Source organism: Miscanthus floridulus, chromosome 11 (genome assembly GCF_019320115.1).
Source record: "Miscanthus floridulus cultivar M001 chromosome 11, ASM1932011v1, whole genome shotgun sequence".
Classification (NCBI taxonomy): Eukaryota; Viridiplantae; Streptophyta; class Magnoliopsida; order Poales; family Poaceae; genus Miscanthus; species Miscanthus floridulus.
In genome coordinates this window covers 99,398,928-99,422,760 of record NC_089590.1, presented here as the reverse complement: position 1 = coordinate 99,422,760, position 23,833 = coordinate 99,398,928, and positions in this window count along the sequence as shown.

Sequence of the window (23,833 nt, the reverse complement as noted above, 5' to 3'; positions counted from 1 at the left end):
TGATCGGGCCGACTCGTGGCCTAGGCAAGCGAGTGCGCCGCTCGGCTTTACCAGCCCAGGCCCAGGTCGCGGCCTAGTGCGAGCAGCGCGCGGGCAAGGGAGGCAGGTCGAGCCAAATTCTTGCTCGGGCCGAGTGAACAGTAAAGATTTGAGTCAATTTCCCTTTTTCTTTTTCCAGTAAATGTTTATTTCCTAGAAATTGATTAACGGCTTAAAGAAAATAGAAAAGAGATTTGTCCTGTGGGCAAAATTCATTAAATTGAATTATTTTTCCGCTGCTAAAGAAATTATTTATTCTTTAGTTATTTTGAACTAACATCATATTTAATTGGAGAAAAAGAGATTTTGATATGATTATGATGTTGTTATTTTCTGACCAACGTTGTTAATAACAATATCATAATTTTAATGATTTTATGCATTAATTCTATTTTTGCCCAACTGTGATGTAGAATTAGTGTATAAGAACAGTTGTAAATTTTAATGATTTATGCATTAATTCTATTTCTGCCCAACGGTGATATAGAATTAGTGTGTAAGAACAGTTGTAAACTTAAATGATTTATGCATTAATTCTATTTTTGCCCAATGATGATGTAGAATTAGTGTGTAAGAACAGTTGTATGTTTTGATTTTGATCAACGTTGGAATCAAGGCATGCAAATATTGTTATTTTTATGTTAAAAAAAGTTTGACCTGGCCTTCATCTTGACTGAGGTAGACTAGGTAGTCACCTCACTGTGTCCCACTAATCCTGTGGTACTGGTGAGGGAGACAAACGAGGCTGATGCCGTTTGGGCAACTAAAAAGAGGGATTTTGAATCCCGAAAGATGTCCTATGCCCTTGTGCATAGGAAGTGGGTCACTATCAACAAAAAATGTTTGGCTATGTTAAAGAACACGATTGAGCCTGTAATTGTGGGCTCAATCCCAGAGTGTGACATGGTCATCGAGTACCTCGATAGAATAAAGAGTCAGTTCACTGGCTCTTCAAAGACATATGCTACCTAGCTGATAAAGCAGCTGGTGACAGAGAGTTACTCTGAAAATGGTGGCATAAGAGAGCTCACGATGCATCGTCAAAATTATGGCACTGTCGTTTAGGCCATATTTCGAGAGAGAGAATAGAAAGACTAGTTAAGAAAATATTCTTCCTCCATTAGAGCTCTCAGATTTAGAACAATGCAGAGAATGCATAAAAGGAAAGTATGTAAAGAAAATTAAGAAAGATGTCAAATGAAGTGTAAGAATTTTACATATTATTCACACAGACATCTATGATCAGTTTCCTGTAAAGAGTGTGGATGGTAATGATTCGTTCATAACATTCACAGATGATTACTCCCGTTATGTCCACATTTATCCAATCAAAGAAAGAACAGAAGCATTGGATAAATGTAGATATTTAAGGCAAAAGTTGAAATTCAACGTAATTTAAAGATTAAGATAGTCATGTCCGACCATGGGGGAGTACTATGGTCGACATACCCCATATGGCCATATTCCTGAACCTTTTGTAAGGTTCTTACAGGAGAATGGCAAAGTTGCCTAGGATACTACACCGGGTGAACCTCAGCAAAATAGAGCAGCTGAAAGATACAATCGTACCCTAATAGATATGGTGCACAGTATGATAAGTTACTCCACCTTACAGTTGAGCCTGTGGATGGAGGCGTTAAAAATCGCCATTCATATTCTTAATAGAGTACCAAGTAAGTCGGTGTCCAAAACACCGTATGAGTTGTGGATAGGAAGAGTACCCTCATTAAACCACTTACTTACGTGTGTGGGAGTCCTGCTGAGGCTAAAGTATTTAACCTAAATATTGGGAAGCTAGATCCCAAAACAGTGAGTTACCATTTCATTGGCTACCCAGAAAAGTCAAAAGGTTTTCGTTTTTACTGTCCAGAGAGACATACAAAGTTTATGGAAACGAGACACGCTGTCTTCCTAGAGGATGAATTGATGAGGGGGAGCATGGTAGCTCGAGAAATTGACCTTGAATAGAAACGGGTGTATACACCCACTCCAATGATTCATGAGCCATTTTTCTCACTACTTGCTGTTGCTACACCGATAGTGTCAGATACTGTGGTGTCAGCACCTGTTGTTATTCTGCCTGTGGCAATAATGAATGATGATAAGGAACATGTTCTTCAGGATCCTATAGAACCTATTACCACACATAAGGGGGAGCAACAACAGCCTCAAACAAAAGATGTGCCAAATGTGGAGGCCCCTAGAAAGTCTCAAAGAGTTAGAAAATCAGCTATTCCTGCTGACAATGAAGTATACAACACTGAGAAATTTCAAATGGAGGATGATCCCACCTCATTTGAATAAGCCATGAAAAGTGATCATTCATCAAAGTGGCTTGAGGCTATGGAAGATGAAATGAAATCTATGAATGCCAATAAAATTTGGGACTTGAAGATAATTCCTAAAGGAGCCAAAATAGTAGGTTGTAAATAGGTCTACAAAACAAAACTTGACTCCTAAGGGAATATATAGAGATATAAAGTGCAACTTGTGGCAAAAGGCTTTACGCAAATAGAAGGGATTGATTACAATGAGACCTTTTCTCCAGTCTCATGTAAGGATTCCTTCAGAATTATAATGGCATTAGTGGCACATTACGATTTAGAATTACATCAGATGAATGTAAAGACGACATTTCTCAACAGGGACTTGGAAGAAAATGTTTACATGGCACAACCGAAGGGTTTTGTTATAGAAGGAAAAGAACAAATGGGATGCCACCTAAAGAAATCCATTTATGAATTAAAACAAGCTTTAAGACAGTGGTACTTGAAGTTTGATCAGACAATAAAGAATTTCGGGTTTAAAGAGAATATAGAGGACAATTATGTCTATGGAAAGTTTAAGAATAGGAAGTTTATCTTCCTTGTCTTGTATGTGGATGATATCTTACGTGCTAGTAGTGATGTCAGTCTACTGCTGGAGACAAAGAGGTTTTGTCAAAACTTGATATGAAAGATCTTGGTGAACCTTCGTTCGTTCTAGGGATCGAGAGTCATCGAGATAGAAGTAAAGGGGTATAAGGACTGTCACAAAAGGCATACATAGAAAAGATCTTAAAGAAATTATATATGCACAAATGTAGTCCCTCACCTGCTCCTATAATCAAGGGCGACAGATGTGGGGATTTTTAATGCTCTAGAAACCAATATGAGATCGATCAAATGAAAGTGGTTCCATATGCTTCAGTTGTCGGTAGCTTGCAATATGCTCAAGTATGTACGCGCCCTAACTTGGCATTTGTTACCGGGTTACTTGGCAGATTCCAGAGCAATCCTAGAACAAAAGTAAAGAAAGTCTTGCGTTATTTGCAAGGAACAAAGAGCCTCATGATGACGTATAGAAGATCTGATTCACTCCATATAGTGAGACATTCAGATTCTGATTATGCGGAAGATGATAGAAAATTCACGTCCGGATATGTATTCACTCTCGCAAGGGGTGCTATTTCATGGAAAAGCTCAAAGCAATCCGTCACTACATCGTCCACAATGTATGACGGTTTGTAGCGTGTTATGAGGCAACAGGGCAGGTGAACTGGCTAAAGAAGTTCATACCCGGTTTAAAGGTGGTTGACGACATCTATAAACCACTTAAGTTATACTGCAATAATAATCCGGTAGTACAGTATGCTCACAACAATAAGTCAAGTGGTGCTGCCAAACACATTGACATAAAGTATTATTATTGTGAAAGATAAAGTCCGGGATCATGTCATAAGTCTTGAGCATATAAGTATCGAAAAGATGCCTGTGGATCCGCTTATAAAAGGCTTACCACCCAACGTATTCAGAGAACATATAGCTAGCATGGGTTTAAGGGAAAGCCTAAAATTCCTGGATAAAAGAAGGCCCAAAGTCAAGTATCTATTTCAGAACAGAGTGGTGTGTTGTAGCTGTTGAATCTATCGACAATTGACCGTGACGATGAAACATGCTCTATGCACTAATCTGTAATGAAATGAACAAAAGTAAATGATATGAAAGATGGTAGTGAGATCAAGGGGGAGAATGTTAGTTGATCTCCACCAATAGGTCCAACGGCCTATTGGGCCCTTGGATCTACGTCCTGATTGGGGGCGTCCAACCCTAATATGGTTGGTGGGCCCCTATCGCACAGCACTATAAAAAGAAAGGTGGGGATCGGGGCTCGGATGACGAAGTTGACCGGGAGCCACCGTAACCACCTACAGAAAACCTAATCTGATGTAAAGAAGAGTGCTGCCAGTGACGGGAAGCCCACCGACTCCGCCATCATCTCTGCAGTGCCACCAGCGTCACCGTCGGCACTGGACCGGGCGCACTAGGCATTGGACCGGGCGCACTAGCTAAGGTACACCAACAGATTAATGTTCTTTACCCGCTAGATCTACACCTAGAGTTTAGAAGTTTTTGACACTTCGATTATAATTAAAGAAAAAACTCGGTGCGCAGTGCGCACAAAGAGAACCAATACTCCATGTAGCAAGCTAAGATCACTGTTATTACTAGTTCGTAATCACCGTACAGCCCTGCTCTTGAGGACAATAAGAAACTTGGTAGTTGCAATTTGATTTTCTTCTGCTCTTCCACAACAACAGGTCGGGAGGCTCTCAGATTCGGCACACATAAATAATCGATCTCATGTCTTCTTATCCACAAACTAATAACAACGAGCTGAATATATAATGCACCTTTTTTCGGAGACGCCTGAATACACTAGATCTTTCAGACTCTTCTATCAATCTGCAGAGACTGCATGTACATACATAATAAATAAAATACATGAAATCATCCGCGTGACACCACTTATAGTAATTTTTTTTCTCCTTCTCTTAGATGCATCCCATCGACCTGAACGTGCAGGCAAATATATACTTGAAAAGGCGGCATGCAATAAATTAAGCTGCATGCATGCATGTATATATGCATATATTAACAAATACTTATGTGCTGTGCACTAGTGACTAGTGAGGGACTGTGTCTGAGGAATAAGTTTGGCATCTATTTCGACAAAGGAGAAAGGACACAGAGAAGAGATCGAAACAAGATATCCGATGCGTGCAGTTGGGCCGACCGCTGCAGGCATATTGAATCCTCTTAAATGGGTCCTGTCTGGGCCTTGCTGCATGCACCGTTTACCCTAACTGGCAAGAGAGAGAAGAGCCCCACGTACTCTGAGCACAGATCATACTTGTATGTATTTACACATGCATCTTAAGCATGCTAATTATATTAGTGATGCATGCAACGACATGATGATATGTAACCAGCGTCGAATAGTCATCATATTATTAATTAGGCTAAGAATATCAGTGCACTTGCGTGTATATATGTATATCTACTTCCGTCGTCTTGTTCTCTGAATAAACAATATTCTCGCTTCATCTGAAATTGTTCTGATTCTCTCAAACTTTGTTATGTTGCGTACTTGCGTAGCGTAGGAGGTCCAAAAACCGTAAGCCTTTATATATGTTCTGAAAGAGAAAGAGAGAGATGGCGGTCGGGGCATCTATGCAATCAGCTAGTTTGCGATCGAGATGCGAAATGAGCGAAAGGGAATTGATGATCGTCGTCAGTAGCGCTAGCCCATCTCAATGGTCATCTGACGACCAACCAAAAGGGGAGGAAAGAAAGCTGAAACGATCGATCGATTATGCTCCACGTTTCTTCCGGCCGATCCCCGGGCCACTAATATCGTTTTTTCTCCATCATGATTTCATCGTCACTTGCACTTGATGTGGATGCATGCATCCACCGCAAATTGAGTTTGAGACAGCGACGAATCTGCGCAAGTTATTGCGAGAGGAATTAATATATTGTTCCCTCCTAGCTACTACGGAATTAAAATTAAAATTTATTTCCTAAAGAAGCATGCACTCCTCTCTCTTTCGTATAGATGCTGATATACATTCATGATTCATTCTATAGACCTGTTTGGTGGAGCTCCGGCTCCTCCGTACACTATAGCCCGAAGCTGTGTTTTTTTAATCCTTTTCTCAAAATAAACTGGAAACCGATGATAGCTCATTTTTTGATTTCTCTGGCTCTGACTCGTGCGTGTGTGTTATAGCAAGGAGGCGAAAGCCGTGCCAAACGGGTAGAGAGTAGTGGTAGAGATAATTGAATTGCTTTGAATTTCTCATGATAATCGAGCAGAAATAATGGAGAACAAGTAGTAGCCCGCAGGGGCGAATCGAAAACGAACGAAAATATGGATGGGTTGAAACGAGACTTTTGCAAGCTAGCAGAGAAGAGAAATCACTCCCCTCCCATCTGCCCAATCACAGGAGTATTCACATCTTCTATCCCTATGCATGATCGAACTAGCAGCAAGAGCACATAAATACACTTACCTGACAAAATCCAAGTATTTTTTTTTTCTGCCTGGAGGCTGCAGCTCGAGAGGAGCTGAGGCGAGTACGTTGAGTCGTTAGGGGAAGAGATCGAGGCCGGGGGCGTGGAGACCGAGGGCGTACGTGCGGGGAGGCGCAAGTGGAAAATTCCAAAGGGATTGCACTGATCTTGTCCTCTCTCTCTCTCGCGCGCGCGCGGCGGCGCGGCAGGTGAGATCAATGCGATCCCTTTGGAGTCCTCCACTAGCTTCCTGTTCCTCTGGATGAAGAAAGAAAGAAAGAAAGAAAGAAAGAAGCATGCATGCATGCATATCCGATCCTAGCTAGGCAGCATGCTGGCAACCATGCATGCATATTACGGTGAGGAAGCGCCACTACTGCTGGTGATCGATGTATCATGGCACAGCGCATGAGTTCTATCTAGCGGTTATATATTAGCAGCTGGTGGCTAGCATGTATAGTGCGGCGGGAAGACAGCTAGCCAGATCGAGGGGGTTTATAATGCGACGCCATCGCCGTGGATGGGACGGGGAGAGGTCGATCGAAGAAAGAGGTAGGCGAGGTGGCTGGTTCCGTTCCGGCGAGAGAAAAGCTACCTACGCTATGCACAGGGATGGCGGAGAGGCAGCAGCTAGGAAGGGACAGACACAGAGACAGGCGCGCGCGGGTTGGGTTGGGGGTGGTGTTGTTGGGCCGGCGATGGCTGTCGTTGCTTGCTTTGCCCTCTCGCTCTCACGCTTTCGACGAGCACGTGGGCCCGCCCTCCCCGGGGGACACGCCGTCCGGCCCCACCACGGAGATGCTGCTCCGTGTCACCGTGTGTCTGGAGGATTTCGATCGCATTCCGCCATTCCACCGCTGGCTAGCCGGCCGGGCGGAGGAAATGACGAGGCTGTCCTCCGATCCTCAAATATATCCTCCATGACCATGCATCGATAGTCGTACGCGCAGCACGCATTATTATTCTGGTGGTCTTGCACTGCGTATTACGATGCATATGGATGGATCGAACGCAGCAGATGAATGATGCAGATGCGTCGTACGACGTGCTCGCCATGCACCGTGCATCGAGTCTTCGCGCACAGCCAAATGGCTGTGCATGTTGCCCGTCATTAGGCCGGTGTCATTAATTAGAGATGTTCTGCTGCCACTCCACCTGTTTTTATAGCGCTGCTGTGCTAGCTATAGCTCCTAGGAGCACTTAATTGAGCTAGCTTGCTTGGTGGACTACCTCCGTCGCAATTCGAAAATGTATTGGAACATAATACTGAGAGTCGATCTCTAAGACGCAAAATGTACGTCCAGATAATCACACAACATCTTCTTTGCCAACATGCAAACGTGTTTTATTACAGTATGGTAGGTATTGCTAGTATATCATCTTATATAGATTCGTTTAACTTAATTAGTATTAGTTTAGAATTGTACTCCGTATATTTTTACGGGGGACAGAGAGGTAGCGATTTATTAGCTGTGGTCCGGCATACCGGACTGGCCGGGATGGCCATCTATCCGTGCGTCCGGCATAGTGGAGACGACACCAACGAGTACACGTACACACACACACTACTAGTGCACGTTGGGGTGCTAACCTACTAGCTAGCTACTAACTACTCGACGTACAGGCCCATAACTTCTGGATCTCAACCTGTACCCTGAAACGGATGCATCCACCAGAGTAGCGCGCGCAGAGAGACTCACGCCTTGTTTAGTTGGACCCAAAGTCCAAAAAGTTGCTACAGTATCTGTCACATCAAATGTTTGCGGCCTGTATATGGAGCATTAAATGTAGACGAAAAGAAAAACTAATTGCACAGTTTGGTGGGAAATTGCTAGACGAACGTTTTAAACCTAATTAGTCAATGTTTAGACACTATTTGCCAAATAAAAATGAAGGTGTTATAGTAGCCCCAAATTCTAAATTTCGCGAACTAAACAAGGGCTCACAGCACAGCACGACGACGGGGGATATGATCGATTGGGACAGCAGACAGACGCGCCGCCATCCACTGCGCATGCATTGGCCTCTGTCGTCTGTTTGTACATGTGCCCGCGCTCTCTCTAGCTAGCTAGCTCGTGTCGTCGTCTGTAGGATGAGTACTACCTTAATTGCTAGGTATGCATGGCCATGCATGACGTATGGACGATGGATAATGGCACACCGCACACACGTACGCATGCATGCATATGCATGGCATCGAGCAGCAGCAGTCAGGACGGCTCTGATCGATCGGTCATGCACCAGGACCACCACCAGCCGTCCGTCCGTCCTGGCTTATTAATTGGCAGAAGAGAAGGGCAGCCGGCCGGCCAGGCACGAGCGCTGGTCGGCCGGCGCGCGGTTGCGCCATCGCCGTCGGTCCGCCGGTCCATCCAGTGCAAGGCGGACGGCACCCTCAACCAATATAATGCAAGTCTCATATTAACCAACCAATGCAATTTTATATATGACAAATTTGACTTGATTCAAATTTAGAATCGCACTCTTTTTAGCACGGAGGGGAATACGATCCATCGACCGGGAGAGAGTAACAGCTATAAACACGTACGTATATAGCCTTTTACTTACACATCATCTATCGGTCGGGAGAGAGTACGTAACAGACACCCAATTTACATACCACCCCACTAATTCTTTCCAAAACATGTACGGTACAAACGTGTTTATTTTTGTCGTAACTAGACTCTCTCGCTCGTACTATGACTATATATATTAGACCATTGACTATCGTCGCATTGTACACACGAATAAGCAACTTGCACCTACCTGCTATCCGATCCCTGTTTCTTTCCTGTCCCATGGATCTCTCACCAATTCTATGGTCATTTCTTTCCCTCTCCCATCCGACCCTGCTACACTACACCACACTGCTACGGCTGGACACAGACAGGCAGCCAGCAGCAGCATGCGCGCACACCGCACCGCACGCCTACAGCCACGGCGGAAAACAACGATGTGCGCTCAACCATTTTCATTTCATATATACATATACCCAATAAATAATCAGAAATACTATACAACACACATGTGTTTTAGCGCAAAAAAAACACATGGATTTTTTTTTTCTCTCTTCTTCCCTCCGCTCTGCAACGGATCCGGCTCAACGTGCAGCTCTTTGATGCTGCGTTCTCTGACACGCACGCGGTCTGTAGCGGATCCGGCTACAGTAGCCTCTCATCCTCCTCCTCTGCTGTGATTTGTCCTTCCATAGAAAAAAAAATTGTTTCTGGTGATCTGTGGATCTGTGATCTTGTGATTTGTGATTGTCTGGAGATAGAAAAAGGCTGGAGGCTGAAAGTAGAAGGAGGGTCGCGGCTGTTGGATCTTAATTCTATGGTGCAAAAAAATCATGTGTTGAAACTGCATAAAACATATGGTTGTTGGGTAGACAGACTCATAAATAATCCATTTTTGTACTAGTGTACTAAAGACAGGAATGTCGTTGACAAAATAGAGTTGATCGGTACAGGGTGCAATCCCGATTTTTTTTCACATCGGCTGCGCGCGAAAGTGCCACATCCGCGTCGAGGAGGGAGGAGGGAGGAGCGCTCCCTGGGTGTCGGCGCTTCTGCTTGTGTGGTGAGAGAGAGGGGGGATGCGTGGGGAGAGAGCAGAGAGGGATGAGTGCGGCTGAGGTGAGGAAAACTGAGTGATGAGTGTGATGGTTCCAAACCATAACTCCCGATTATATATCTTGGGCATGTTTCCGGTGGCGGGCCTCATAACAGACCCGCCTCAGAAAATGGATTCATTTTTGAAGGTAGAGGCCCGCCTCGGTAAATTGATTTTAGGATAAGCTAATCGCCTCGATTAATGGTTGATTAACCGAGACGATCGCTCGGGAGCCTGGCCTGGCTGGTGATAATGGAAGCGGTCAAAAGTGGTGCCCGCCTCCAATCAAAAAAGGGTGCCGCCACCTAAAAGGAATCCGATAGTAGTGTAGGTAGAAAATGAGGAATTGAAAGAGAGTTCGGTTTTGGCATGATGTGTGGCTGGACAATTGTCCTTTGAGGATTTAAATCCCAAGGTTGTACAGGATTAATAGACAATAAGACTGGTCCGTATTTGATATGTATGTTGTGGATTGAAACCTAGATGTGAGGAGAAGCTTGAGAGAGGAAGACGTGGCTAATGGTGTCCCTGGATCCGGTTGAGTTAAGCAGTGAGGAAGAAGATGAGTTGAATTGGGCAATTAAGCCTTCTAGAAAGTCCTCCATCAAGTCTTGCATAAGGTGATGACAAAATGTTGTGATCAACTTATACTCTGTTGTCTATCTCTTTTGGTTGTATCTTTGGCACTAGGGGGTTGTAGTCTTAGTAGACGTGTCTATGTGGTTTGGAAAACTGTTCTTTTGATGTCTTCTGTTCTATTGTAAGTTGGTGTTACCTTATGCTTTAAATATAAGCAGGGCAAATCCTTTGGTCTAAAAGGAGTAGTTTCATCAACTTCTAAGAGGACCTCAGTACATTATGTCTCAACCTCTAAATAAAATATAAAGAAAAAGGTCTAATTTATTATGTTGCATATGTTCAATACTCAAAATTCCAAATATTTGGACGGCCTTGCGAGTTACGGAGGACAAGTGCGAATATATACAAGGAAAAAAGAAAGAAAGATTCGACGTACGTGCGTGTGAATTGTGATGCACTGTGCACGACTTTGGCTGGGCTGGATACACGTAAGCGAGGCGACAGAAGATGCAAATGCAAGTCCTCCTCCCCCCGTCCGTGCGCGCGCGTGTGCACCTCTGGGGCCCACGTGGCGCCCCAGTGAGCCCCCACGACAACGGTCATGTGAAGTGTCTGAGCCGCCCCCACGCGCCAGTAAAAGGCCCATGTTGGCCCGCAGCAACAGAAACGGGCCCACGTGCTGTGAGCGATTCGTCCACCTGCTCCCTTGCTGTGGCTCATGCGGGCCTGACCTCCGGGCCCTTTTGTTCTCGCTAGTCCTTCCCGCCATCATGCTGTCCTCCTATTTACCTCCTTTTATTTATTTTACCACTGTAGTATATCGCTGTCATATAGTAGTTTTTTTTTGTTGTTGTAAAAACACAGAATACTGTGTCGATGGTAAACGTTTTGGCATCTATACGTGTTTATTACAAAATTTGATTTGAATTCTGAGTTTTTCCAAACTGTCAAAAAGGTACATATGAGGAAGAAACCAACCAACCTGCTGGGTGCTCGATCTTAGCTTAGCTTCTGTTAGAATTCTCCCAGAGGAAAACACCTCAGTAAGAAGACGGTGAGGGGAGAGTGAGAAAAGGGCCGGGGGAAGCAACATGTCCATGTCCTGGGAAGCTCAACAGAACACAGTGCAGCAGCTTCTGATGAGATATGTATGGTAGATACACAGCAGCCTAATGATTCTAGCATGACGATGCTCGAATCTATTCCCTTCACTTATGCATCATGTAAACTGCAATGATTTGAGCAGATGAGTGTGCTACCGTGCCCACACATAGAAAAAGTCCTTGCCATTTAACCGCTTTATTTCCAGTGTTCTCAAACCACTTCTCTGGTTCTGGGTCGTGTAAAGTGTGTGGAAAATCCTCCATATATTATAGTATATAGTTAGCCAGATAAAAACTAACCTTACGTTGCTCCCTCCAGAAATCAAACAGGTCATAACACTTTGTAGAATTTACTTATTTCAGAGATACTTAGAGTTTGAATCTCAAGCTTAGCTTTTCTATTCTATGTGATCACTCATAGCTGCAGGATAGCAAATTTGACATGATAAAAAACCCTTGGAGATCTGAACATGATGAACTGAAGCAACATAGTGTAGACAGCTCTTATGATTTGGACAGATCACTGACCTTAACAAAGACAGAACCGAGGCGATTGAATCCAAAACTTCTAGAACCAACCGCATTTCAGCAATTTTTTTTTCTTTCCGCCTTTCCATTCGCCCAACTTTTGATCCCGAGACGACAGTACCTCCGATGCATCCTTTGAATTCCCGCGTTGCTACGAAAAGACGAGGCAAGACTTTCGATGGCCTTCCTTTTCCTAGGCTACCTTTGAACCGAGGAAGAGTAGACAAGACAAGCTTTACCCTGCTAGAAAGTTGCCATGGCATAGACCAGCAAAACAGTGGCATGTTTCTACCTTTTGAAAGGACAAGCTCAGCTCCCTGTCACTGATGGAATAATGGAAGTGCTCCACTTTATCGCCAATTACATCACGGCCGAGAGACGGAGAGACCAAGGGAAATGCAAAGTTCTTGGAAGTCACTGCCCACTTTGTGCAGAGCGCACTCGTTGCGAGATAGATCCTCAGACTCAAAGAGGCGCGGCAGAAACAGCAGTTAGTCAAAGCAGGTAGATATTGCTGCCTGCCGAAGAAAAGCAACTTTCAACCGTTCCTCCTCAACTGATGGCACAGGTGAAAAGCTAGCTGATCAAGTCAAGGGAGAGGAAAGTGCCAAGATAAGATATTTTATCTGCATAATAACAAAGTAAAGCAATTATTGATTCTGGTCGTGGTTAAACTAATTAACAGACATAAAAATAACTAGTACTTGAGTTTGCTCGGGAATCTGCTTTAGATGTTTTTCATTCAGGCGTAAAACGTCAGTGTGTTTTGTGCTGATTGTTTTCTTTTCTTTTTGACATTTTCCATTCAGTTGCTTTCAGGTTTCAGCAGAGCATGTATCCATTTTTACTTCAACAGGAACCTTTTTCTCTCCTTTTTTTTCTTTGAGAAAATAAACACTGGCTACTGAACCACGAGGAGTTGAGGACAGACACCAATCTGCGACTGTGAACGGTAAAAGGGAGTAGAACACTTCTGTTTCTCCTGCCGCTACCGAGAGAACAATATTTCACTTTCGCAGTGGGAAAAAGGTGGACTGGCTATCAGTATCAGCTGCGCCCTCCCAGTAAAGATTTCCAAACGGGCCGGTTGAAACGGGCTGGCACGAGCCCGGTGCGAAAAAGCCCGGCCCTAGCCCGCCACAGCCGTGCCCGTGCCTGGCCCGGCCCGGTACCGTGCCCGTGCCTGGGCCGAGGAATCGGCCCGTAGTGCCGGCCCGGGCACGGCCCGTTACAACGGGCGGCACGGCACAGGCACGGCGGGGCGCCGGCGGGGCTGCGGTACATAAGCCACCCGCCGCGGCTGCCCCCCAGTCCCGCACCATCCAAACCCTAGCTCATTTCGCCTGCTCTCGACCTCTCGTCTCCCTCGCGCCGCTCTCGTCTCGCTCGTCGCTCTCGCCCGCTGTCGTCTCGCTCCTCGCTCTCGCGGTCTCGCCCGTTCGCCTGATCCTCGCCTCGTTCCCCTGCTCCGCCGTGTCCATGGCGTTCTCCGGTGGGTAAGGGGTCAGATCCGGTGGGTTCCGTCCCCAATCTCCGCTGCGGCCGCCCCCCCAGTCCCGCACCATCCAAACCCTAGCTCATTTCGCCTGCTCTCGTCTCCCTCGTGCCGCTCTCGTCTCGCTCGTCGCTCTCCCCCGCTGTCGTCTCGCTCCTCGCTCTTGCCCGTTTGCCTGATCCTCGCCTCGTTCCCCTGCTCCGCCGTGTCCATGGCGTTCTCCGGTGGGTAAGGGGTCAAATCTGGTGGGTTCCGTCCTCAATCTCCCTGCTTTCCCTCTCTGCCCTCAATCTCCCTCTTCTCTCTCAGATCTGGTGGTTCCCGCCTTCAATCTCCATCTGTTCCCTTGTTCTTCATCCCTGAAAGTCGATTGGGACTCGTTCTTAGCATCCTCGACGCATCTCCGTCTTCTGTCCGTCGTTGTCATCGCCGGCCGCCGCCACCTCTGGGGCTCCGGTCTCCGTTGAGGTACCGGGGGTGTGCATCCGGTCCATCTCATCGTCGTTTTCGGCGCTCCGGCTCAAGAGGTAAGGGCCCCTACCCTAACCCTAATCCCCTACCCTAACCCTAATCCCCTACCCTAACCGTCTTTTTCTGTTGTTGATTGATGCAGCCGTCGAGGAACCGGAGACGGCAAAGATGGCCCGAGGCGTAGGCGACGCTGATGAAGGGGAGTTTGATCACTCCCAGAACGACGAGCTGCGGATGTGCGGGTTAGCCGGGGATGATGAGGAGGACGATGTCCGCGAGGACTGCGCCGAGCTATTTGGGCGGTCTGCTGCTGATCCCCTTCCCTATGACCAAGATGCGGTCCTGATCCACGGGGAAGGGGCCGATCCCGAAGCCGACGGTGGCGACAGTGAGGTGGCAGGCTCCAATCGGCCTTCTACCTCTGCTGTCTGGGATGATTTTGAGAAGCACTTCAAGAAGGTGCCAGGTAAGGCGAGACCCGTCAGGTATGCTGTCACTTGCAAACATTGCAAGAAACAGTACTCTGCTTATTCTGCTAATGGCACTGAATATCTTACTCGACATCTTAAGGTTTGTGTTAAGCGTCGTGAGAAATGTCGCATGTCTCAAACTCAAATTGGTTTTAATCCTGATGGTTCTGTTCGTTGCTGGGAGTACAATGCTGATGTAGCTCGTGTTGAGCTTGTTCGTATGCTTGCTAGGCTAGATTTACCTTTACTGATTGGTGAAACTGATGCCTTTAAAGATTACATTAAAACTGCTCATAACCCTGCCTTTGCACCTGTCTCTAAGCAAACTACTGCTAGAGATCTGTTTAAGCACTTTAATGGTAAATGTGAAAAATTAATGACTTGTTTGCAAGACAATGTTGTTTCATCTGTTGCTGTTACCTCTAATATTTGGTCTGGAAAGGCCAAAGAAGATTATCTGTCTGTTGTGGCTCATTTCATTAATGCTGATTGGCAATTAGAGAAAAGGGTGCTTGGTTTAAGGTTGATTGATGTCTCCCATAATGCTGAAAACATTGCTGAGCGTGTTAAAACTGTCCTTGCTGAGTATGGTATACTTAACAAGGTTTTTTCTGTGACTTTGGATAATGCATCTGCCAATAAAAATGCAATGGATAAACTGAAACCTATACTTAAAGAGTATTTAGGTGCTGATCTGTTTTTGCATCAACGATGTGCTTGTCATATTAACCTGATTGTTAAGGAAGCATTGGCTGCTGTTAATCTTCTCATTGACAACTTTAGAACTGCAATCTCTTTTTTGAACTCCTCTAATCAAAGAATTGCTGCATACAAGAGTTATTGCATTGCTAGCAGTGTTAGACCTAGGAAGTTCTCACTTGACATGGATGTTAGGTGGAACTCCACCTACCTTATGCTGAAAACATTGTTACCTCACAGGAGTACTTTCAGTACTTTCATTGAGGCTAATTACCCTAGACCTGCAGGTAGTCCTTTCCTGTTGACTGATGATCACTGGGATATGGCAACTAAGATGTTGCAATTTCTTGAACTGTTTTATGACTCTACTGTTGCTTTATCTGGTGTGTACTATCCTACTTCTCTACTTATGATTCATCATATTGTTAAGATTGCTGTTCACCTGCATAAATATCAACATGATGAACATCTGAGATCAGTTGTGCAGTCTATGATTGACAAATATAATAAGTACTAGAAGAACATACCTGATCTTTATTCCATTTCATTCATACTGGATCCAAGAGCTAAGATTAAGGGCTTTACCAAAGTGCTTAGAAAGTTGAATTCTCTTTTTAATGTTGATTACACTAACAAGTTGCCGGACACCAGAGCTCTTCTTTTTAGAATGTACAACAGGTATGATGCAATGTATGGCTCTGTTAGGCTCAAAATGGCTGTTCCTGCATCCCTTTCTGGTAAAAAAAGAACAGCTTGGGCTGACATTTATGATGATGATGAGCTTGACATTGGAGCTGGCTGTTCTTCCCTCCCTCCTAATCTTGATCAGTCCAGGGGCGTTTCTGCCACTTCTTTGCTACAGGCAGCTTCTGCTTCTAATTCTAGTGAGCTTGCATCCTACCTGGACTCTGACACAGTCAGCCAGTTAGATGATGATTTTGACCTCATGCAATGGTGGCATGAGCACAAGCTTACTTATCCTGTGCTTTCTATTCTTGCAAAAGATATTTTTACTGTGCCTGTGTCAACCATTTCTTCAGAATCTACCTTTAGCACTACTGGCAGGATCATCGAGGAGCGTCGCCGGAGGCTGAACCCTGAGACTGTGGAGGCACTAACCTGCATCAAGGACTAGGAGAATGCTGAATCAAGACTGCAGCACATGGTGGAGGATAAGGAGCTGGAAGAGGCCTTTGAAGCACTTTATTAATAAACTTATGAACAATCTTAGGAGCTGGCTGTACTCTTTTCCTGTTTAGGGTTTCTCACAAGGGTGAGTTTTACCTAAATAGGTTTTTAATGAGGCAGCCATTGCACAGCTCCTACTTTAATTAGTTTTAGTTTCAAAAATTGCCTGTTTTCTTTGCTGTTCTTTGCTCTTTGCTGTTTTTTGCTGGCATTGTCTGATGTTTTTGATGAGTTAGAAGTTATCTCTGTGAACTTATGATTTTAATGAATGTTTTTGTAATTTCAGTGCCAGGGCCGGCACGGGGCACGCTGGACTGCTGTGCCGGCACGGTACGCCAGGCACGGTCCAGCAAATTTAGTGCCGTGCCTGGGCCTGAACTCCGGCACGGTGGCACGGCACGGCACGGCATGCCTCATTAACCGTGCCTGTCGTGCCGTGCCCAGACGGGCCGTGCCCAGGCGGGCTAGGGCCGTGTAGTGCCGTGCCGGCACGTTTGGAAATCTTTACCTCCCAGTTACTACTGCACAGACAGCTAGGCAAACGCTGAGACTGAGAGCTGCGTGAAGGAACTTTGGCAATGCAAGGTCGTTGTTCAACAGCGTCACGTTGCTTTTTCAGCTTCAAGAATGTACAAAGAAGCGGAGACAGGCATGCGTGGTGGGATTTGGACATGTAAGAGGACACTGAGGACGATGGAATTGTGGGGCATTCGATGAACGGCAACAGGGTCGATCCAGGAACAGCTTCCCTGCGGGTTCTTTTTTTCTTTCTTTCCCTCCGGAATCCAGCAGAGCAGAGCAGAGCGTGTTCTTCTGGCTTGGGATGATGGAGACGGTGAACAGGTGATGCCAAACCAGCTACAGAGCTAGGAGCTGGTAGCTGTTCAGGCATCCAAGAAAGCAGCCGGATTATGAAACAAACTATCGCGAGCTGAGTGAGTAGTGACTTTATGATGAGCACAAAAAAAGTAAGAGAAGCTGTAATTATATAGGGTAAAGCTGACCTCCACATGGTTAGTGGCATGTATGGATCAGCAGCGGTCAGCATTCTGTCATGTGCACCACCACCATCACCAGCACTGAAGAAAACCTAAGCAAGCAGGAGCAGCGGTGCCTGTCAGTGCATCCAATGTGGAGCATTCGTCAGGAATGATAAAAAAGTATAAGACGTAGTACATGAGATGAGCCCACAGAAGCAGCACTGAGTGTCTGGGGTCTTTTTATTTACCTTGGACGAGTTCACCACGGCCGTGAAGAACCGAGAGAGAGACTGCGTGGTATGTAATGTAACTGGGCCAGCTGAATTCTGAATTTCTGATGCCGAAGAGAAGAGAAGAGAAGACGAGGGATAAAAAAAAAGAGCGATTCCGGTCAAGATCATCCAGCTCCCCGGATGCCGTGCAGTTCATACTCCTGAAAAGGATGCTGCTCGCCACTGGAAAGACATGCGATGAGATTTACTGGCCGTCTCCGAGATCCGAATATCCGATCCACGGCGACTCGGCGAGGAAAGCCGAAAGCGGCAGCGGCCGGTGTTGGACGATCGACTCGGAGGTCGTTCGCGCGCCCGGATGACGACACGCTGATGCCCAGCCCGGCACGCCAACCAGAAAGGCACAGCCTTGTCAGGCAATAAGCACGAAACCGGTCGGCCCCAAGCAGACCCCAGAGCACGCACTGAGACGCTCGGACGTTCCGAGTGGCCGACGCGGCACAGCTGCCTGCACCGCACGGACCATGGTACGTGAAGGGGTGTTAAGCAAAGCTGTAGACGGAGGATCACGAGGGGTCAATTATGATTTATGCATGGGACGACGGAAAGAATGGGGGAATGGAATCGAATTCACCGGCCGGCGGCAGAGTGGCGGGGGCGCGCGCGCGGCGCCACGCGAGACATGGTGGTGGCCGGTTGGGCGGCTGGACCTCCTGCCACCGGCCGGCATTTCGTCGGACACTGGGCGTGCGTGCCTGCCGCCGTGCTGTAGGCAGTAGCTGTAGCACGCTATTATACACCGGTCGAGTCCAGGCTACCGCATGCTGTGGCGCCCGGGCTTTCCTTTGCAACGGTGGTGCAGACGTGCAGTACGTGCAATGCTACTGTGGTGGACGTAGTAGTAGTCGACCCATGGGCGAAGCGCCATTGCTGTTGCTGTGGCCTGCGAGTCTGGCGGTCTGCAACCGTGGCATGCATGGCAACAGCAACAGCAACAGGAGGTGGAGGAGCTGCGCGAGCGCGGCTGCATCGGCCATCCGGAAGAGCGGCCTCGTAATTGGGCTGCGGGTTTCGTGATTCCAGGTCCTTTTTGGGCTTCATTGCCTTGTTCATATAAACGGGCTTTGCGTGCGGCCTGATGACCAAGGAAAAATGTAGAGCAAGTAGTGGACCGGGCTGCCCTCCTCTGTCACTGGGGCTCGTGGGCTCAATGTGCTCATGAAGGGTGGGCCTCACGTTTCTTCCCTCTTCTGATCTCAAATCTATCCAGGTCAGCAGGTAAGAATCTGCTATTTTATTATTATGTCCACAAGTACAAGTTAGTGTCATACTCATTCATGCTATCAGCTGTTTGTGTTGTTGATTTGACGGCAGCGGGCGGGCAGCCTAGTTCCGCTGGATTCCAGCTCGTCTGCTCGTGGATGGATGGATGGATTCGTTGCGCTAGCTGAGCTGAGCTCACACGGCCGTGATGAGGAGGTTATTATTATCTTACCTAGCTAGGCCGCACTCCGGGCCACAGATGGGTAAGGTACCTCATCCGCCGTGCCAACAACGATAATAAACAACAGATGAGCCGGTACCTGATTCTGATTGCATACCAATACCACGGGCCACTTGCTTGCCCAGGCCGCCAGCTCGGTTTCGTTGCCCGGGCGGGCGGCCCCCATCTCGCGCGAATCCGTACGAGATCAGCCAGGTCACCCACCGACCTCCTGATCCATGCTCTCAGGCGTGTTTAGATGAAGACTTGGCCTGGAGGTACCCGCCCAGACATGTCGATCCAGCCCCAGGCGTCGGAAATCGACGGCCTGGGTGAGGTGCCTGGGCCAGGTAAGATTCCCAGTTTTCAAAGCAAACAAGCCTCGGGCTGTGGCAGCACGAAATGAAAGCGAGGTGGTTTTTCCCCTATCTAGTATCTACGGAGTACGTGCACCACTCATTTATTTTTAATACCAGACTATTATATGGAGTAGGAGTAGTAGGTTCTTTAGGTTTATCAATTTTTATACAGTATACTGTAACTTTATAACCGATCCTCACGCTCGTATTCGCATGCTTCACACCAAGAAGCAGAAGCAGAGGCGGGGGTGGTTTTTCCTCGTCGTAGGTCCCCTTTTGACGGGCACGGATCTCTTTTCCTTCTTTTATTATCCTATCCATCCTCTCTTTCTCTTCAGAGACCTACGAGTCGTTAACCATTCTCGCAGCGTCACTTTCAGTGCAATACCGTATACTCTCTCTGTCTATGTTTGTCGCCACGATTTACGTGTCGATAACTTAGACTCGATTTATAGAAAATGCATGTAATATTTCTATCTCCAAATAAATTTATTAAAAAACTAGATTCAAATATATATCCAATAATACTAGTCATGTATCATAAATATTAATATTTTTAATATATATTTAGTCAAAGTTGTTTATCGGAAAGCGAAAACGACAGATATTTAGAGACGGGGAGTACGTACTGTATATTACCACTAATTACCAGGCATGCGGCTTTTACTAATACTACTAACACTAACACGAGCAGTGCATTAGGACATCAGTTTTCAACTCTCAACAACTCCCTCCCCTTACGCGTCGTCGCGCGTGCCGCCTTGCCTGGATGGTCGTCGTGGGTCGCAAACGGATGACGTGAAAAGCAGCACTCTGGGTTGAGGCAGATTCAGGCTACTGCTGTCGTGTCTGTGCACCATGATGCGGTACCAGTCGAGACTGCCGTCCGCGTCAAGCTGCCTTCATCGCCGCCGCCGCCGCGGAGCCACCATACAAGGTGCCAAGGTGACCGCACGGCTGTCCTGCAGTCTCTTCTCATAATCATCAGCAGCAGCAGCAGCAGCAGCTAGGAGAGGTTGCCTAGCACAACACGGCGCAGCACAGTGATGTGTACACGTACGTACAGTACTTGTTTGGTTCACACTTCACACTTCACACTTCACACTGTCTGGTCTGAACGCCAAGCTTGGCCTTACTCTGACCTGTTTATTTTGCTGAAAAGTCATGATTTACTGTTAGAGAAAAACATTATTATTTCTCCTATAAAGTAGGGCGGATAAACCAAATGAACAGGGCCTCTGACTCTGCGTGACAACGCAAGGTCAGAACAAACGTACTAGTACGCACGTAGTACGTCGCCTCTCGCCGCTAGCTAACACCGGATGATTAAATTCCGTTGGGTTTCAAACATGGTCAAACCCCGAACGCCAGTGTTCAAATCCAGCTTCCTGCGCTGCACGTGGAGAGACGAGAGAGCCGCAGCGCAGTCGCAAGACGCCGCGGCCGGCAGCCGCCACTTGTTGAATCCGGCCTGCGAGCGTGCGTGCGTGCGGCGCTGATTTCCACGCGGCTTTTCCTTTCTTTTCTTTCGGATTTTCGATTCCAGACGAGCCCTTTCTCTGCCCATCGTTAACACAGAAAGGGGTGAAGAGAGCACCAGAACTCAGATCAACAGGCCCGTTCGTTTGGTTGAAAAAACAAAATAAAATATTATTTTACCTAATTTATTATGAGAAAAAAATACTCTTCTAATTAAAAAAAAATAAGCCGAAAAGCTGCCTGCTGCGGTGGCAAGTTCAGGGGATGCGAACGTGATGTTCCATCCCGATCGATTGGTTGGACGACACGACGTCTCTTCGTTTGCTTCCATGGCCCAGTTTAGATTCAAAATATTTGGTAAAATGAGCACCGTAGCGTTTTCGTTGTTATTTGGTAATTAGTGTCCAATCATAATCTAATTAGGCTTAAAAGATTCGTCTCATGAATTTCATCTAAACTGTATAATTAGTTTTATTTTTTATTTATATTTAATACTTCATGTATGCGTTCAAAGGTTCGATGTGATGAGAAATCTTGAAAAATTTAATATTTTGGGTGGTAACTAAACAGGCCCCAACTGTTTGAGCTGACGTTCCAGACGGCCAGTCAGCCACATCGTAGTCAAGGCGAGCAAACATTTTTTTTTCTTTTCCTTTTTTCCCTGAACTGGAAAAAGGAGTTCCCACCACTTTTACTGAAAGCAAGCAACTGTTTTTATTTGGCACACCACAGTTAGTCGCGTCAAAGACTCGACATATCGACGGACACTAAGGGCCTGCCTAGATGACATCTCGATTATTATAATCTGAAATACGCATAGAATTATTATAAATAGGATTATAATAACCGGAGTGTTGGGGTCTTATAGATTATGGTGATTGATTATGATCCGTCAAAACGAGAAATCTCTATTTTATCCTTTCTAATTTGACAAGTTAGATAATCAACAAGGGTTAAGGTGGATTGTGAGCACCCATAATCCCCTATAACCTGGTCTCACCTGGATTATGGGATTATATAAGTTGTTCATCCATGAAAAAAGAATCCCCCTCTTCACGATCACATCTAGTCTGCCGGTCTTCTCAGGCGCTATATAATGAAACCATGTTATGCTCATGTAAGGATGTCATTTCATAACAGTCGGCTAGACTACTCTAAAGTGGAGATTCATTCTCATGAATTATAGTCTCATGCCTACATTTTTGGTCACGAGGGCACTCCCAGCGCGATTGGCGATACCACTTCCACCCTATTAAACGAGACTCCCACGTACACAAAGTACTAATGTGGCGAGATAATAAATGAGGAAAGAGATCCAGAGAACAAGAAATTATTTCTCAGGTGATAACGATTTTGGCATATAATATCTAAAAGAACAAAGAAACAATCCAACGTCAAGCTGCCGATCTCGGCTTTCGCCCCGCTCATCGCCAAGGTGGACAGGTACCTCGCCAGCTGGAAGGCTCTCCTCCTGAGCACTGCCGGCAGGGTGGTGCTGATCAACGCCGTGCTGGGAGGCCTACCGCGACGTACGCCATGGTGCTCCCGTCGGGTGTCGTCAAAGCTCTGGACGCGCGCCGGCGTGCGTTCCTGAGGACGGGCACAGACACGGCCTCCGAGGCACAATGCCTCATTGCCTGGGAAGACGTCTGCAAAGACAAGGAAGACGGCGGGCTAGGGATCAAGCGCAATGACACCGACTGCGCCGCCGCCTACGACTTCGTCTGGAAGAGCTTCGCCCCGCCGCGCGTCAAGTTCTTTGGCTAGCTCCTCACGAAGAACAGGATCCACTGCCGTCAAGCCCTGGCTCGCAAGAACATCCTTGAGGACACAGCCTGTGAAATTTGCAAGGCAGCGGAGGAGTCGGCAGACCACATCTTCTCGGAGTGCCCGTTCATCCAAAGCTTCTGGACAGCAATCGGATGGCTCCCAGGCAACATCGTAGAGATAGCTTGCGACTTGAAGGTATGTTTGCCCTCGCATAAGCGTTTGAAGGTACCTTTGCATCTTGATGTAACCAAGCACTCAGTTTACCGGTGGTGGGCCTAGGGAATGCAGGGGCTTGAGCCCTTCTTCTGCAAGCCCATGGAGGCCTCGTCAAATTTTAAGCACAATAAAATTAGTACACATGGAGCTCAAGGTACAAGAAGACCGCAAAAGTGAGTTAGTTTAGGGATTGTTTGGCATGGATCTTCCTAGCTTCGAACCCAGCACTGATCTGTATGGTGGAGCCGGTGGAGATACAAATTGTGGCTCCACCGGTTCCTCTTATTCCCTGATCATTTTTCGTTGATGCACCCACCTTACGTATATTGGCGTGTACAAAGATTTCGTATCAGGTATCGGCATAAACCTCTATAATTTCCACTTCAACATTGAACCTTTACTCTATTGTTTATATAAAATTACTCACTCCAAGACCCTATAGACTTTGTTTGGATGTGCATGTATTCATCTTATTAGTTTTTAGGTTAATTTGCTCAGGACTTCTAATTTAGCCACATGTGATATTTGAATCTGTCGCCACCACTTCTTCTCTACAGAAGAAAGACGAGCAAACAAAGCTGGCGAATTTTCTCCGTGAGACAACGAGGGCGTCAGACGTCCTCACCTGCCGCTGCCGGCCGGCGAACCCGCCCGCGTGCTTTTCGTGGCGGCCGTGACCTGGCCGTGAGGCTCACGTTGTTGCGTTCCCGGGCCACCACCACCGCCGGCACCCGCCCGCGCCCCGGCCCCGAGCGAGCGGAAACGCACCCGCGGACTCGCGGAGCCCGCCGCGC